The 18,204-nt window shown below is 40.1% G+C and overlaps 1 long non-coding RNA gene across 1 annotated transcript; it reads left to right on the top strand.

Annotated features, from left to right (window-relative positions):
• The first annotated feature begins 149 nt into the window (after window positions 1–149).
• LOC134512019 (uncharacterized) lies at window positions 150–14,357 on the top strand. Its single transcript, XR_010070027.1, has 3 exons — window positions 150–501; window positions 12,161–12,182; window positions 12,287–14,357. It is a non-coding gene; the product is annotated as an uncharacterized LOC134512019 (long non-coding RNA).
• Window positions 14,358–18,204: the final 3,847 nt, after the last annotated feature.

Here is an 18,204-nt window from a genome sequence, read left to right as displayed (position 1 = left end):
GCGCGGCGGCGGGAGCCGGGGGTTGGCGCCGGGGGGGGGGGGGGGGGGGGGCGCAGGCGGAAGGCATCGGTGTGCCCGCGGAACGCGCATGCTCGTAGGGGACGGCTGAGGAATGCTGGGGGGCCATAAATAGCGTTAACGGCCTGGGCGATACTGCGCATGCGCAGGAGGCGGCTGGCGGCGCTATGAGGGGCCTGGCAGCTGTTAGTGGCTGTTACTGGCCGTTACTTCCTGTAGCGGGCCCGGGCAGTCCTCTCACCACCGCCTTCTCCTCGCGTCCCGCAGCTCCTGCCGGGGAGGCGGTGGCCCCGGGGGAGTCGCCGTTGCCGCACGGCGCTGGCCGGGGCGGGGGCCCCGGGGCACTCGTGGATGGCGGGGTTACCTGCTGGTAACCTTTACCGTGTAGGCCGCGTCGCTCTGTTGCGAGCTGTGTTTGCAAGTCCGTGCCTTGATACAGGTTTGGTGGGAGAAGGAGCAACGTTTCTCCAGATGTATTTTTGCGTATGTTGCTGCTTTCACCTCCATCGTTAGTTAGGTGAACAAGCCTTCAATTAGTGTAAACACAAATTCAGCAATTGTATAGGGGCTTCCTGTAGCAACCATCAGTGAAAGCTAAGGCCGCTGCAACAGTGCCTCTGGGGAGAATTAAGCATTTATAAATCTGAATCTGAAAAGTCAGCATGGTGGTTAATATTCTGCTTAGAGTTTGGAGGAGAGAATGCCTTAAATCCAATACCATCTGTGGTGTAAACATATCTGTCAGGATAATGTGAAGGTACATCCCTCAAGGTACTCAGTCCGAGTGTCTTCTGAAACTTGATGCGTGTGTTTTTACTTCAGAAGGTAAAAGATTTATTTTATTTTTTCTTAAACAATTGCACAAAGTGATTCTGTGAAATAACAAGGTAAGTAGTAGTTTTGGATGAAAGAGTCAGGTTATAGTGGATAATATTCTCTTACTATTGTCAAAAAGTGAACATTATACTGGAAGTTGCCCAAAATTGGTGTAGGTAAGACTTGCAGAGTCCTCATTTATTCTGTTGTAGTGCAGTTTGTAATTCTGACAGCCGCCCATCAAAAAATGTATGCTAGAGTCCAGAGGGAAGCAACAAGGATGATGAAAGGTCTGGAAATTAGGTTCTAAAAGAAAAGATTGGTTGGACTAGGAGAAGAATGAGGGCTGATATGAAGATGGTCATCAAATATTTTTATGCATAAAAGAAAGTGATAATTTCTGTTTGAATTCTTTCAAACAGGACAAAATATCATGGATTTAAACTGCGGCTGGCAAGGTTAAAGTTGATCTTCTCTTATGACACCTGGATGAATTAGTTGACCTTTAGTAGATCTGCAGACTTAACTTTGGATAGGACTCCTTCAAAACACTATCAAAGCACGTAAGACTGGACCCCCACCTCTTTGGCACCACAGTTACAAAGCAAATGGGACCCTTATATTCAGTCTTTCAAATCATATTTCTTTATTCCTGTTTTCCTACTCCATAGGCAGCTATGGCATGAGGGGATTCTCACTTCTTGGTGAAGTGGTTCTAGTTTACATGCAAAGATAAAAGACTGAGTTTTGATCTTGAAAGACCTAAATTTGACATCAGGAACACTCGATAAGAATCTGCCACATAAGTCTGTTAGGGAATCTAGGCCATCTATTAGGGAATCAAACCATCTGGTTCATCACACCTTACCAGTTCTTGGGATTTTATCCTGAGACTGGGAAGCGTATTTCTTTAACACCCTATCTTTGGAATCATAAAATGACATTAAAGTGCCAGTTTTTTAAATGGTGTTAGCCCTCCTCATTAGACAAAGAAGTCTTGAAAGTAAGCAGCCAAGTAGTTTGAAAATGGGCATCAAGAAAAGCGAATTCAAATTTATTATTTGTTTAAGATATTCTTGGTTGTGATCCAATGCCACTAATTTTGTGAGGCTGACAGTTGGTTTTGAATGTTTGGGGTTTTAAACATTGCTCCTTTTATAGAAGCACGGTATTGCCTTTGAGAAAGTGCTGGCCCCTAGTGACTTAATAGTATCTATTCAGTTGAATATGCAATATAATAGTGGAATAAATAAAAGCAGTAGGATCTTTGAATTCAGTTTATAATGGTTATTGTGATTTGTGTGACAAAAATCCACTGTGCTGCAAATATTTCCAGTTTTTGATAATGTTGGTGTCTGTGCTGGGAAGTGATTCTACATTTTTCCTCCTTATCTATACCATTAGGAATGTGGTAGAGTGAAAATTATCCTTAAAGGGAGTGCAAGTTCAGCAGGATTCCAGTCTGCATTACAAGCTTTACAAAGTCTTAGGCTCAAGTGAACCTTTTTGGTGGGGAATAATGCAAGCCTCTGAGGACTTGCTGGAATGCTCTGTGGCAATTAGTTCTGTAGTATTATAGTTAGAGTTCCAGCCTTATGTGACTCTAGAGACTTTGGAAATATATACGGTTTGCTTTTCAAAATGCTTTTAGGCCTCCTGCCCTGCCCCCCCACCCCCCTGTAACATTCCATTGTCTAATAGTTACATTCAGGAAAATCATTTATGATCTGAACTGTGATAGTTTGATTGCACCACCCTTTGCTATCAGATTATCATGTTGAAGATTTGCATCAACCATGTGCATCACTTGCAGGGTTACGTCTAAGCCACTATGCCAGCAGTTCTCCAACTGGACTTAATCGACAGGGAGTGCCAAGCAACAGTAACGTTCTCTTCAGGATTCCCAATTCCTCGTGGTTATTTGAAACATGTATGAACGGATGTGCGCTCATGACCCTGAAAAGGTCTCAGGGCCCTTCTGGAAATGTAGCTCTAGACTACAACAGAGCTCAGGAGGAGGACGATTGGCATTGTTTAACCAGGAAATCAGCAGGTCCTTATCAAAGTCTTCCCTGTTATGTTCAACAAAACCTTTTGGATTTTTCCATTCCTGCTTTCAGAGTAGTGATTGTGCCAACTGAATGTCAAACTTAAAGGGCAAAAGGATGACTGCCTTTACCCTTTTGAGATACATTTTTCCCTTCAGCTTCACTGGACAAAACCGTAAGAATATATGCATTTTAAAAATTAGGAAAATTTTATGGTAATAACTTCTTTGAAAATGACTGAGACTTAAGACAGAAGTTCTTAAGCACTCAGAAAATCTAGTGAGGATTCTTTTCTTAGCCAGAAAACTTATAAAAAGACCCAAGTCCAAATAACTGTTATTTTCTCATACGTCTCAGAGGCTGTCACTGGGCAGTAAAACAAGTGCTTTGTCAAGTCTTGGCTACAGATAGAAAGTGGCCCCAAGGCTCTTACAAACTAATACCAGACAACAGACAAACTGTAAATAGCATGATGCCTGTGTTTCTCAGTGTAGCGTAACAGGTCAAAAAGATAATGAAAATACTCATTAAATAAGTAGAAAATACATGCTACTAGTGTTCTTCTGTTTCTACTGCCTCAAAAAGATATTAAAAAAATATATTGGTGGATTATGATTGGAAAGACCTCCAAGCAGTAAGCTGGACTAGGTGACCTTCAGATATCCCCACCAACCAACATTTTCATGATTATCTGGGATTGAGAGAGTCTGTGGTTGGTTCATGAAAAAAAATCAAAGCTTGGGTGTAGGTCACTGCTGAGGAACTTGCCTTCCAGAGTGTCCCAGTTTGCACACCTCCAGCTGCACCTGGGCATTTTGCCTCAGCTCCCTGTCTGTGGAGTGAAGAGACTGGGCCGCCCAACTTCATCTGGCATGAAGGAACGTCGCATTGGTGAAAGTCTTCATAATGCAGCTACAAATGAGTGAAAAACAGAGCTCAACTGCAGATAAATAAACAATTTCACTCTGTGTGAGGGGGGGGATTTAATAGTTCTGAGCTATCAAAAAATAGGAGTATATAAAGACTGTCAAATGTCGCTTAGTCAGTGGTAATTCAACAACTGCATGCTCTGAACCCTGTGTGAAATTCAATCCTGTGCTGAAGACCACAGCAGGTCGCAAATTCCAGCAAGCGTTCTTTTCCAAGGTTTGAATAGTTTTGAATAGTTCAATAGCATCTATGGAATGGGGAATTTCAAAGTATGCAACAGGCACTCTGGAAAATACACTGACCACAAAAGAGTGATAAAGTTGTACAATGTGTTAATGTTGTTGTTGCACTTCTTGGGAATGAGGAAATACAGGCCTACACTTATGAAAGAGTTTGGAGGAAAACATTGTAGGAAAGGACTGCAAAATTGTATGAAAGGACTATAAATAATCTTAGAATAAAATTATAATTGATGGACAATTAAATGGAATGTAATAGCTAATAGGTAATGCTGTGACAGAGTTAAGCAGCTGTTAGTGTATGCTGCCTTCAAAAGAGAGATTCTAGTGTTTAAACAACGATGATTACACCTAGATACTTTGATTTTATTTTGTTTGTTATCCAGTGTGTTATTTTTTGTGGGCTGCAGTATAAGAGAAGGTGCTGGGGAGACTTACAGCAGCCTTCCAGTACCTCATGGGGGCCTACAGGAGAGATGGGAGAGGGACTCTTTATCCGGGAGTGGAGTGATAGGATGAGGGGTAATGGTTTTAAACTGAAAGAGGGGAGATTTAGATTGGATATTAGGAAGAAATTCTTTACTGTGAGGGTGGTGAGACACTGGAACAGGTTGACCAGAGAAGCTGTGGATACCCCATCCCTGGAAGTGTTCAAGGCCAGGCTGGATGGGGCTTTGAGCAGCCTGGTCTAGTGGGAGGTGTCCCTGCCCATGGCAGGGGGGTTGGAACTAGGTGATCTTCAAGGTCCCTTCCAACCCAAACCATTCTATGATCTGGGAGCATGAGGTAAGACAGGAGCTTTCCACACTGGCAAAATCTCTTCCAGATATATACTAATGTAAAGTATTGGTATATTTGATAACAGTGTGTGCTCACTATTTGCCTTAAGGGAGCATGTAGCCACGTAACACAGTAGGCTGGGTCCACAAAAATGATTAGTTGCTGACAGATCTCTCATTAGTTCTTACGAAAGACGGTCTTTTAAAAAAAATCGCCTTTATTTCTTACATTCTCTCCTTGAAACCCTCTCTGTCCATCTGTCTATTTTTTAAATCTAAATTTCACTCATATTTTGTGTAAAATGAATGTCTTTTGCTGCCTTTGCTCCTGATCACGTGGAACAATCTCCCTTTTGGTGTACAATGTCACTGTAACTGCGTGTTTGAAGCTCAGCAATGCCATCATCCTGACGACAGCCCAGGGGAGCGTAACAGCCAAACTCTGTGCTAGAGAAGACTACCAGTGGCCATAGTTTATATAGCTGGGGTACCTCTGGCCCACATCATAGTGCATTTAAGACCATACTTTCCCCAGTTTGTTAGCAAACTATATAACATCTAGGAAAACCAAAAATTTTCTGATTTTATAAAAGCAGAAAATCCTGCATGTAGCTTTAAAACAAACACACACGCTCCTGCAAGTAGCAACCCTCTTTGCTTAAAGCGCACCGTAAAGAGCAGCCTGTGGTCTGTTTCCACCCTGTTTCAAGTTATTTCATATGCCAGACCAGAAAAAGCATGGAACTATTGTGCAGACAGCGTTCAAATACCATACTGTTTGTCCAAATACGTTTAGTCGACCTGTAGTAAGAAAATCTCTAGTTCCATTTAGCCTGTGACATTTGTACTCCACCACAGCTCCTTACGTGTTTCATTCCTCTTTCAAGATGTGGCTTTGATGAGCTGTAGGTAAATATACATAAAGCTAGCGTTGTAGGTGCTAAACCTCACATGGAAACCTGCTTGCTGAGAACATGCACTGAATGCTATTCTTTAATGTTAATTTAAGTTTATAATTTTCCCGATGTTTAAGAAAAATTGCCATGAACAGAATGCTGTAATTATTTCAAAGACAAACTATGTGATTCCCACCTCTGATACTAGATTCAAGAATATCTTTGTGGTTACAACAAAGTTTACTTTATCAGAGACATGATGTGCATTTGCTGAGACAGTCACCTGTTCCATAAATTTACTTTGGCACTTATTTTGAAAAAAGGATTAAATAGATTATGGAAAGGATACACCATTCTACCACCTTATTAATATTTTTCTGTTCAGCCTGGTGGAAAATGTCTAAACCTTTCTGAAGTCATGTTCTGCGTGTTACTGCAGCATTTTGACTCCTGCACTCTTTGACTGTTTTCATTAGATAAATGAAATATTTTTACTCCCTGGCTGTTGTCATGTCACAGGAGTATCCTATGTTTCTTTTTCCCCTAAAACTTTTTAATTTTTTTAATTTTTTTTTTAAATGGCAGAAGCTCTCATGTCCTTTACACAGGATTCTGTGTTTTCCATTCTTGCTCAAGAAGTCCTACATGTTTGCTCCTTGGTAGAATGATGGTTTTGGCTTTGCTCCCAACATCCATTCCACGTCTCATTCCATTGATCTGATTTCTGAAGTTGGAAAATTTTTATCAGTTTTATAACCTTACAAAACTTTCTAACATCCTACTGTCAATGATGCTTCCATTTTTTCCCTAGATATTTTTTGCTATACGGTTTCTGAATGGTTAGATTCAAAAGTTGTGTAGCGTAATGTTGTAGATGTTAGCTGCTAACTAGAAGAGGAGGAACGGGAGGGATATCTCCAGTGTTAGCTCCGAGCCAGGTTGCTCTGACAGATCCTGAGAAAGTTAAAGTAATCCCTCTTCCCAAACCCTGTACCTATGTCTAGACTTTGCTATCCGTACAGGTATTTCTATGCAAGGTGAGTCCTCTGTTCTTCTGTAATTATAGGATGTTGTCAAAATTAATTATTTATGTGAGTGTTTACAACACCTACCTGGATCTCCATTGTGCTCCATAAAATTTACTGAAATTTAAAACAGTATGGTATGCTTCCTATCAGAAGCAGTATACTTCAGGCCATACTTTTATGTTTTGGGTTATGTCTCCACACTTCTTTTTTCCAAAAAAAGTCGAACAACCCCCCCACCAAGTAAGGGTGCAATAAGGCCATAAGTAAAGAATTGTGTTCCTGAACAACATTTGCCTTAAAAATATCTAAAATAATTATCTTTCTTTGCATCTGTATCATGTTCCTCTGCTATCTAAGGTATATGCTAATTTTATATATATATATCACTTTATAGCATCACATTATGCATGATTTTATAGATTATATTGCCATCTTTGTTTATTTAAGAAACATTTTAATGTTCAGAATCACCTTTTTAGAATCAAACTTTTTTACAATGAACTATGGTAACTTTCTTTGTCCTTGGATAACATACTGCATATATCTCCTTGAAATCATCTACCTTCTGGGATGCTGAAGTCTTGCTAATAAATCCTGATCTGGACACAAGACAGAGTTTCCGAGTCCTTGGAAGCACGGTTCTGACTGACCAGAAAGGCTGCCATTTTACTCTGTGTACTTTGAGCGCCATGGCCTCTCACTAAACAAAAAACCAGGAAAAAGACGTACATCCATTCTCCCTGAGCAATGCAAGAGGCTAAATTCAACCCTAGTATCAGCGTACAGTGTCGGTGGAATTGTGTCCGTTGACACCAGGCTGAATATGACCCTCAAAAATATAGAAACTGCAGAAGGCAGCTCTATGATTTATATTACGTGTTAGTTCTGCATTGCTAAACCATCATTACAATTTACCTTTGCAGGCACAAAATCCAGCCACCCACCCTTTTAATGAGTATGATAATAAAAAGAATTAATCACCAAAGACTGATAGAATTTAGTAAATTTCTGTTTATTTCCTTGACCACAGTATGTGGGAGAAGGAGACTTACCAATGGGAACGTTTGATATTTTGTAGTTGCTTCACTTCAAAATATTTACGTAGGCCCTACACCTACTTTGTCAGCACAGCCACTCAGCATCCCCAGGATAAAGGTGTTTTTATAGTTAGACACAAAATAAATATAGTTTATTTATATTTTTAATATCCAAATATTTACAAAAGAATACCATGAACAAACAAGCACCAAAGTGTGATTGCCCCGTTGTTATTTGTAGGAAGAGCGCAACTTAAATTCTGTTTTGAAGCAGAGATATCTTGTAATGTACCACATACAGACCAAAACAACTTAGGTAATTTCAAAATAAAGATAAAATTGTGATGATTAGTACATAGTACTTTGGTCATTTCTATTCAGTCAACTAAAAGTAATTATGTTTCCTCTTTAATGACAAGGGTCTGTTCTTTTCACTGCATGTAGCTCTGTATTCTTTACAAGAACTGATCTTATTTTAAGATTGATCTTATTTTTAATTAATTGACCTTATTTAAAGGCATTTCAGTCATGCTTTACTGTAAAAAACAAGTTAAATCTGGACTGTGAGTGAAAAATACACATAAATCTGGACTGTGGGTGAAAAATATTTTCAATATATAAAAGTTAGAACTAAGAGCTTTTATTTTTTCCTAAATATAGATTAATTGAATAAATAAATATCAAATACAGCTGACAACTAATTACATGATGGAACCCCTAGCCCATTGGCTATTGTGAGTCCATTTTTATTTTAACAGCCTCATCAAACAGAGATATAGAATGCTTCCTACATCCTTATATTTCATTCCAGACACAGAAGCTGTCCATTTTTTTAAGGCTTTTCATTAACCTGTGTTATCAAATGTCTGATCAGCTGCTGGATGAACACCATTAATTCTTGTCCACTCAGAAGTGTCTCCAGGGCAGAGAGTTCAGGATTGTTTTTTCTAAGCATTGGCCTCTGCTTTCAGTTCTTTCACTAATTTCTGTTTGCCACCGTTTTGATCTTTCAGCCATTCAGTAACTGCATCTCATAAATGGTTATGCTGCTTCTGGCCTGACAGTACTTTCTCTTACTGTTGACATTTCCCAGTATTATTTCTATTTTGTATTTTAGTTGCCTGATCATGGCCATCTCTGTTGCCTAATCTTAATTGCAAGGTCTGCACTGGACAGCCCCCTAATTAGACAACGCACAAGAATTCAGGTGCTCAAGGTTTGGTCCCAGTCCTGAGTCAGGGCAAACTGAGTTTACTTTAGGCTGACAACTCGTCTCAATATTTTAATAGTTTCAATGAAATTTCACTTTCTTGCAACAATAAATCTGAAGTCTTGCTGAAAAATGCTCTTCATAGGTAATAATGTATGAATTCTATACATTATGATGTATATAATCAAGACAATCAGATCAAACACAGAATTTAAAATCAGTAACTATAACTCCATACTTAAATTAAATCAACAGAAGCAATAGAAGTATTAATAAACATATTGATTCATGTTATATTATTTTTATTTTAGGGAATTGCTCAAATAGTAGGTCTATCAAGTGTCTCTAAGCATAATATACTAAATTTTAAAAATTATATACTTGCATAATTATATAGCCACATTTTACTGACCAGTGAACAAGATTAGAAATACCTTCTTTCTTTTGTTAGTTATTTTCCATTAGTAACATCATGACATCTCAGTCTTTCTCTCTCACTTGTTTTCTTTTAAAAGCAGAAGTTAATTTTTCTTTTATTCAGGGAATTCGGATCGTTAAAGGACATATCTCTCTTAATATTTTTGCCCTAAAGAGTTGGGAAGAGAATGTCCTGTGCTGAGGCTCAGTAGTAGCCAAATTTTGTACATGGAACAGCTCGACATATTAGTATTTTCTCACCTTTATTAATTAAGCATTTTTCAGAGCTGTTGTGACTTGCTATTAACGATTTATGTATTTTTTTGGTGTCTTTTAAATAGATCCACTAGGTGGTGCTTGAAATAAGCTACCCCGGTGTGACTCGCTCGGGGCTGCCAAGCCCATCTCAGAAATCTTGGGGCAACTGGAAATTATTGTGACTGTGAAATGTTAAACTATAATTCATTGGTCAAAACTCCAACAGGAATATTCTTGGCAACAGCAATAAGATTTCTATCCAAGTGCTCGGGTTCTTCCTTTTCCACAATTGAGTTTTCTGTTTCAGAAGTAAAACTAGATGTTCACCGTTACGGAGATGTGCTGCTCTCCATTATAAATTTCAGTGTTTCTTCACTTCTGGTACTCTCAAAACAGATCATTTTCCATTAGTATATTTGGCATTTGAAGAAGTAGTTTATGTCCAGATTCAAAGTGATTTGGATAGGTAGTTCTTTAAATATTTTAAATAAAGATGATATTTGGCATTACCGAAGTGCCTCATCAGTCCTGAAAGAAGTTTAACTTCCAATGAGAAATGAAGGAAGACCTTTGCGATGTTACTGCTCATGGCCGGGGAAGGGGGCAGGAAGGCACGTATGGCTGGTTTTGCAAGTATGAATTACGGACACTGTGCCAAATTCCTTGTGGAGACCAAGGCTTGTTTTCTCAGGTTATTCTTCAGCCATTTGCTGTGCAAGCACTCTCCTAATGTCAACCAGCTTCCTTAGAGCTTTGAAAAAAGCACAGCTGCTACAGACTTCTCAGCCAGCCAGTTGCCTCATAATTCCCCTGCCTTTCAATCCGACAGTACAAGCATGTAGCATAATTCAGCATAATTAATAACCCTTTCACTGAAAGGGTTATTAAACATTGGAATAGGCTGCCCAGGGAGGTGGTGGATTCACCATCTCTGGAGGTGTTTAAAAAAAGGGTAGATGGGGCACTGAGGGACATGGTTTAGAAGTGGCTCTTGTCAGGGTAGGCTAAAGGTTGGACTCGATGATCTTAAAGGTCCCTTCCAACCTCAACAATTCTATGATTCTATGATTCTAATTCTTTGTTCCCAACGTTGCTTCTCTGGCAAACACCTGCCCAATGCCCTGGTGGGAGCTCTGGAGCCCTTCTAGCTGCCAGGAGAAACTGTGACACCTTCAGCCCATGGGCCACTAGGATGTCCTCTCCCTCTGCCTTGAAGGTTAAATTTTGGTGATCCAGGCTTCACTTGGCATGTGGTTTTGAGTGGAGCGCAGCTCAAAAGGCATTTCTCTGGTAGGAGAACAAACTCCTCTAACCCATATGGTGAGTGGGGAATAGACAGAGGAGGAGAGGGAGGAAACACGATGAAGGTGTTCCTGTCCTGTTTGCTTGCCTACGGTGGCAGGCAGGTGGCCGAGGGCCACTGTGCTGACACTCGCACAGCCCGTGCAAGTCTTGCCCGATAAGTAGGCCAGCAAAGGTGAGACCCATGAGAGGGCTCTGATGGCCAAGGCAGGTCTAGGAGGGCTTCAGCTCTAGGGTGGGGGAGCCTGGTGGGAAAGTGAAGGCAATACTGAGGGCTGGGGAGGAATCGGAGGTGCTGCACTGGCAATTACTGAGGATTAGGAAATTGGAAGTTACCATAGTTGGAATAGTTTTAGAGACACAGGACAAATTTAGAGTAAGCCAGGCTTCTGTTGTTCATAGAAAAAATGTTTAAAATTAATGTTGAGGCCAGGTGTGAAGGAAAAGCATGTGTGAATTGCCAGTGGTAGAGACTCTAGATACTCTTCTAAAAGACTCTAAAGGATGCACATGTGAACCCAGAGAATTCAGGACTAGTTATTGATAAATGCACTGTAGTCAAATGTAACATGTCATTTAGGTGTCATGAAACATCTGGTTTGCTCATGGCCAAAGCACAAATGCTCTTTTCACCACAAGGGTGGGAAGCAGAGTAATATATATAAACCAGGGTGATGTACATGAGAAGCTAATCTTTCACTCATAGTATGCTTACATCATGTCAGGCATTTTTCATATTTAAAACATAGTCTATGAAGAAACAGCCTAAGGATATTGATCTTACAGGAAAAAAAAAGAAGGATTTAGGTCACTGGAAATATATAGAGAAGAAATTAATCATATTTGTGCAAAGATGATTTACAGGACATGAAAAAATAGGCTTAATTATCTGCAATGCATATTGGAATAATGCTGATATCAGTAATCTGAAATATGCAGATTAGAAAATGTTAGTGCAATCCTCAATTAATATAGATTTGATAGTTCAATGGTTTTCTCTTCTTTTTCTTTGTTATTGTAGTTCTGAAATGGATACACAAGTTTTATATATATACTATTTTCTTTCCTCAGTTTGTTGGTGCTGCCAAAGTTTAACACCAGTTTTATTTTTGTATCCGAGTATCTTCATTTTTCAATATGTATACTGACAAAAATTAAAGGTTTTTTTTTTTCTTAAACCAGCAGTCACATTTGGGTTGATCAGGTTAGTTGATTTTATTTAATTAGTTTATGTATTTATTGAATGATTGGGGGGGGTAACAACTTAATTCTTATTTTACCGCTTCTGTTTCATTTTCATGGCTAAAGAGGAGACTGATAAAATATTTGCCGAGATGACGTCAGTGGCAGAATCACCAGAAGAACCACCGACCAGTGGCGCGAGTCTGCCGCCCAGGCAGGGCCAGAAGCACGGGCGGTCGTCTCAGCAGAGCGCCAAGAAAGAAGTCCTCAGCTCTGTGAGTCCTCAAAGAGGGAGGGAGCTACTGCCTGTGCCAGGCTCAAGACAGAGCATCTCCAAATCCAGGTGCAGAAGGAATGTACTCTGGTCTCTGAGCTTTAACGTCGCACTTACTGTTATCAGCTGTAATGTGATTTGAAGAGAGAGAATTCAGGTTCAAGAGCTGTCAAAGCACCGAATGGATTGTATTCACCTTGGTAGGACCTCAGCTAGGAACAGGAAAGAGTTAATTTCTATTTCAGTTGGCATAAGGTTATGTAAGTTTTTTTCTTGATTCAATAAGTAGTTTAGTTAACTTGTAATAACTTCTTGTAAAAACAACTAAAAGCAATAATTAAGCTTCAGGATCAAAAGAAGAAAATGTGGCTTTTTTAGTATTTAATGTTAAGGTAGGACAAATGATGTTTGCTTCAGTAACTTTGTAAATTTTCCAATGCAAGCTAACTAGAAATATGTTTAGGTTAAGTAAAGAAATTTTTTCCCCTGCTGTGTTCTGAAATTACCATTAAACTAGGCCAAATTTGTTCTTGGTGTAACTCCACACAACTGAGCGATGTCAGTGCTTTACAAACATTTTCTGGGGCGATCTGTAAGACAGAAAGTAGAAAGTTTAGAGAGAAGTCAGCCTGAGGAGAGAACTGCAGAAGCATACCATGGTAGAAAGCCAGACCAACACAGCTGTTATCAAGGGCAAAAATAAATGTTTTGCTTTGCAGGCTTTTTAAAAGCTGAAATAGCAGGTAAAGGTGTCCTAAAAGCATCACTTCTGTAGTTTTTCAACAGGCTCTCTCACAGAATGAAGATGATTAAAGAGGATGAATAAGCATGGGGTTTGCTATGAATTAAACATTGAGTATGTAAGGAAAACAAGCAAACAAAAAGCTAGAGTGAATGTTTGTTTTTCCAAAAAGAAGGAGGTTAGTTACAGGCCATCCCAGGGATCTGCATTGAGACCATATTATTTTTGTTTGGAAGCAAAATCTTTTACCCACTTAGTCTAAAAATAGGCTAATATAAGATGGAAATAACTCTGTTAGAAATCAAAGATGAGCTATCTTCCTCCTTTGCAACAAGACAGAGTTGATTAACTACTACTCTGAGATAGAGTATGGTATGTGCTCTGTTTTGTGATTATATTGGCTTCTCAGATACATATCAAATACCACTTATTTCTGAGCAATCAGTCATACTCATTTAGGATTGTCACATCCACTTCTCACCTTCAAAACATTTATTACTGGCAACTAAAATATTAGCATGTCTGCCTGCCTTCCTCTCATGGATGATTAGCCAACAGTCTCCCCCTTGCAGCCCAACCCTTCCCTGCCTCTTTGATGCCGTGGCAGGTGTCATCTCTCTGCCTGTCATTTTGGCTATACCTGAACATCTATCAGGCTCCTCTGTGTCTTCATCCCTAGTTCATACCTCTTTTTTTACTAATTCCCCCTGCATAACATGTACAGGATAGAATTCTCTTTGTCTATTCACAAAACCGAACTTCTCATTTAGGTTATGGTTGTCTCATTTATTGAGACCTTTTTCTGGTCTTGTCAAAATCACACCCTTGCCCTGCTCACACCTACCCATGAGGCTGCTGTAAAGACTGCTTTGCTTTTTGTGCACAGCTGAAAGTGTTAGCTCTCTGTGTGCATCCTTACGCTCACATTTCTCTGTCACATCAAACCTAAGACTCTTATCCTCAAATCAACGCACTTTTTACTGCTGCCATCTAACCTATGGCACCAGCTGTTCTTTAGTAGTGAGCTAGAATTAGGTGCAGGCCCCCTTTTGCCCTCACTGTTCCTAAAAGCTCCACAAAAGGAGTTTTCTCCTTTCAGTCCCTCCTTGAAGCTCTTGCCTGGGACATTTCCAGGCTTCTCAAGACCTAGGTTGCAGACATGCAATTTCTTAGGCTTATTGTTTTCATAGAATCATAGAATCATAGAATCATAGAATCATAGGGTTGGAAGGGACCTCTGGAGATCATCTAGTCCAACCCCCCTGCCAGAGCAGGGTCACCTAGAGCAGGTTACACAGGAACACGTCCAGGTGGGTTTTGAATGTCTCCAGAGATGGAGACTCCACCACCTCTCTGGGCAGCCTGTTCCAGTGCTCTGCCACCCTCAGGGTAAAGAAGTTCCTCCTCATGTTTAGGTGGAACTTCCTATGTTCCAGTTTGTGCCCATTGCCTCTTGTCCTGTCCCCGGGCACCACTGAAAAGAGCCTGGCCCCATCCTCCTGACACCCACCCTTTAAGTATTTATAAGCGTTGATAAGGTCACCCCTCACCATCACGGCTTCACTGTTTTCTTATCCTCTGTCTAACTGTGTCCTTTTGTGTCTTTTTTATATGTAGATGCATGCTGCCTGAGGCCAGGGACCAGCTTTTTCTGTGTCTGCACAGAACCTAACAGAATAGAGTAATGCAGTAAAATCAACCATAGTAGTAATACTATTGATGCATTCATATTATTCATCTTACATGTTTTTTTGGAGTGACAGACATCTTTTTGAGTTAACCTCTTCATGAAACTACCTTCTCAGTCCCTTTGTGCTCATGCCTTTCATTTAATTTCAACTGATATGATACCAGGTTCCCCTGCCTGGACAGCTGAAAGGACAGGGGAGGACTATTTCAATATCTAAGGATAGTTCTGTCCTCTAGCTACCTTCATGCACTAAAAGAAAGGAAAACATTGACAGAAGACAGAAGTGGCTGTAGTGTATTTCCTGTAATGGTGCCACTATGGAGACTCTGAATAGGATTAGTATAGGCAATACAGACAGCATCATCATTCTTTTTAGTTGAATTCACTGAAGAAACAATAAAAGAATCAAGAATAAAAAATACCTAATTCATTTATAATCTCAGCTGAGTCAGTGAATACCCAGTGATTGCCAACCTGGATTAAAGCTCATATGTCATTCAAGAACTCAAATATTGTTTCACTTGGCAGGCAAGGATCTAAGTAAACAGGATTTCCATGAAGGTAGCAAGGAAAGATGATGCAATGTGGTTATTTATTAGCTTTGGTTTTACTGTCAGGGAGATGGACAAATAATGCCCTAATGCTTAGAATTTAAATGGGTCAAACTATTTGCACTGCTTAGTCTCTGCCTAACTTCTTTATAAGTTCCTAGAGATAAGCTTCTCAATAAACATAATAAATTTGGGGAGTTCTTTACTCTCTTTTGGCTCTTTGTACCCGTTTAAGCACTTTTGAAAACCAAGCCCATTCATTTAGGTTTTGCAGTAAAACTTTTCAGAAGATACTCCTCATTTAAACTGAAAGCTTTCACAGAGATCTACCAGTCTGGATTGAGTTTTTTCCTGAAATGTCCCATGTTGACTGTCTAGTCACTGCAAGAGCGATATCTAACTATACATCTGACATTTTAAATCCAAACCCAAATATTTTGACGCAGTATGCTCTCATAAGTTTTGGGGTTTACAGAATAAAATGAAAGCAAATTTCTTAATCTTGGAATGTAGTAAATGGATGGATTTATTTTGATCCCTAGCTTAAACTAGTTATTTGGCAAAACATATAAAAAAGCCCCTGGCCTCAGTTAATTGTTATTAAAAAACAACAATTTAAAACTTTATCAGGAAAAATAGTGAGGGTGAGATGTTGGACCCACTGATGGAATCTGCATTCCATTTACTAGAAGAAATTAATTTTGATAGTGATGCATACTAGTCTTACTTTCACAATGCCCAGAAGACACAGGTATCGCATCTATACTTGTAGTCACTCTGCGCACTTTCCTCTGCAATCCTTCCTGCAAATACTTATCAGCCAGAATTTGCTCACATGTCTTGACAGCATCAGTACACCTTATCTACCATGGCATATAGCTCTTTGCTACACACCTTGCCTGTAGAAGTACTGCAAACCCAATGAAGACTTGCCTTGACTGTGCCCTTGCAACATTTTGTCTTCTCTGACATACCATATGTTTTAAGTGGTTATAGAAAATGGGAGATCTCTTACCCAATATATTTTTTCATTTGCGTGGATCAATGTAAAAACTTGTAGGAACAATGCTTCAATGTTGACTGTTTGGCACCAATCTAAGGCTTTTTTAGATTTTACTGTTAAGACAATATGTGTGAATTAAGGCGTCTGATGTAACTTTAAAATTTTCAAGATTTTCAGACATTATCGTTGCTTTTCTGTAAGCTTTATAAAATCATAGAATCACAGAATCATAGAATCTTCATGGTTGGAAAGGACCTTTGAGATCATCGAGTCCAACCAAACAACCTACAATCTCTGCCACTAGAGCATGCCCTGAAGTGCCAAATCTACACGTTTCTTAAACACCTCTAGGGATGGTGACTCAACCACCTCCCTGGCCAGGCTGTTCCAGTGCCTGACCACTCTTTCAGTAAAGTAATTCTTCCTAATATCTAATCTAAACCTCCCCTGCCGCAACTTCAGACCATTTCCTCTGGTCCTGTCATTATTCACCTGGGAGAAGAGGCCAAAATGATAGACTCTCTTAAATCAGTGCCAAAACTCCTATCACCTACCATGTTAAATACAGCAAGTGGGATTAAGGCTACTCAAGTGATACGGCAAATCCTATTAAAGTAATTAAGGTTAGACTTTTAATATTACTTAGGTACCTAATTCTCCTTTTATCTGAGTTAAGATGAGGCGCACAAATAAATTTGCTGCTCTGGGTCTTAGGGGCTTTTGAAAATCCCACCCACCAATATACGATCCACCATTTTGTGGTGGACTTACAGATCTGATTTCCTGAGGAAATAAATGTGATCACATTGCCTGTCCATCAGTCAGTCTCCGATCTGTCTCTCCCCCTCACAATTTTTGAACCTGACAGATAATGTTGACTACATTTGACAGAAAGGCAAGGGCCCAAAGGTCCTTACAAAGTACAAGGACTGGAGAAAGGGCAGAGGCAACCTTCTCTCTCCCCTCAAGAGCCACAGCACGAACTCAGCTGTCCTAATTTCTCTCGTCTGCTCAAGTTTACTGGTCAGCACATGTGGGTCACAGCCAACACAGCACCATCATCTCTGCCAGATGGAGGGTCTGACCTTGGCTCCAGGAACAAACCGCACAGAGAAGGCAGCTGCCACTGCTCTGCTGAGGGTGGTGGAGCAACTTGAAACATAGGTCCACTGGAAACTAGGTGCCACATTCGTTTCATCGTCTGAAAACAGTCACTTGTGAACTTCCAAAAGCCAACAGTGAACAGTAGCTCCTCAACACAGCTTCTTGAAAAATGCCCTTGAAAACCACTTATTTCCTCTGAAAGGGGATCAACAGAATTTCTTTAGAACTAGTTGTTGTCTGGACCTCCACAATTTTGCTCTCTTGCAAAGGGAAAAAAAAAAGGTGTGTCCCAGTGGCAGCAGCTGTACTGAAGAGTTGACTTTGGTGCCTACCCTGTAGAAAGTTCTCCAATCTAGATTGGCTCTGTCGTGTGCCACCAGCAGGAGACGCACTGTCATCTAGTCTTGGTTCACACTGGGTAGTATTTCTCATGCCCCAGGTGTACCTCATCTTGATCCCAGGTGATCAGCCAGCAGGACGGGTACCGTGTTGGGAGGAACGGAAATCTGTCCAGAGGCTGTGGCTCTAAATTGACTTCTCACACTTGGGCTTTTTTGTAAATAAAATATTAATGCCCAGGCCCATGAAGCCTTATGTCGTCAAAGCAGTGGACAACGCTATTACATGCTCAATAAAAGTACATTCTGAAAGTCAGTAGAGACGATTAACCCTCAGCTGGA

This window comes from Chroicocephalus ridibundus, chromosome 2 (genome assembly GCF_963924245.1).
Source record: "Chroicocephalus ridibundus chromosome 2, bChrRid1.1, whole genome shotgun sequence".
Taxonomy (NCBI): domain Eukaryota; kingdom Metazoa; phylum Chordata; class Aves; order Charadriiformes; family Laridae; genus Chroicocephalus; species Chroicocephalus ridibundus.
This window is presented reverse-complemented; position numbering and strand designations above follow the sequence as displayed.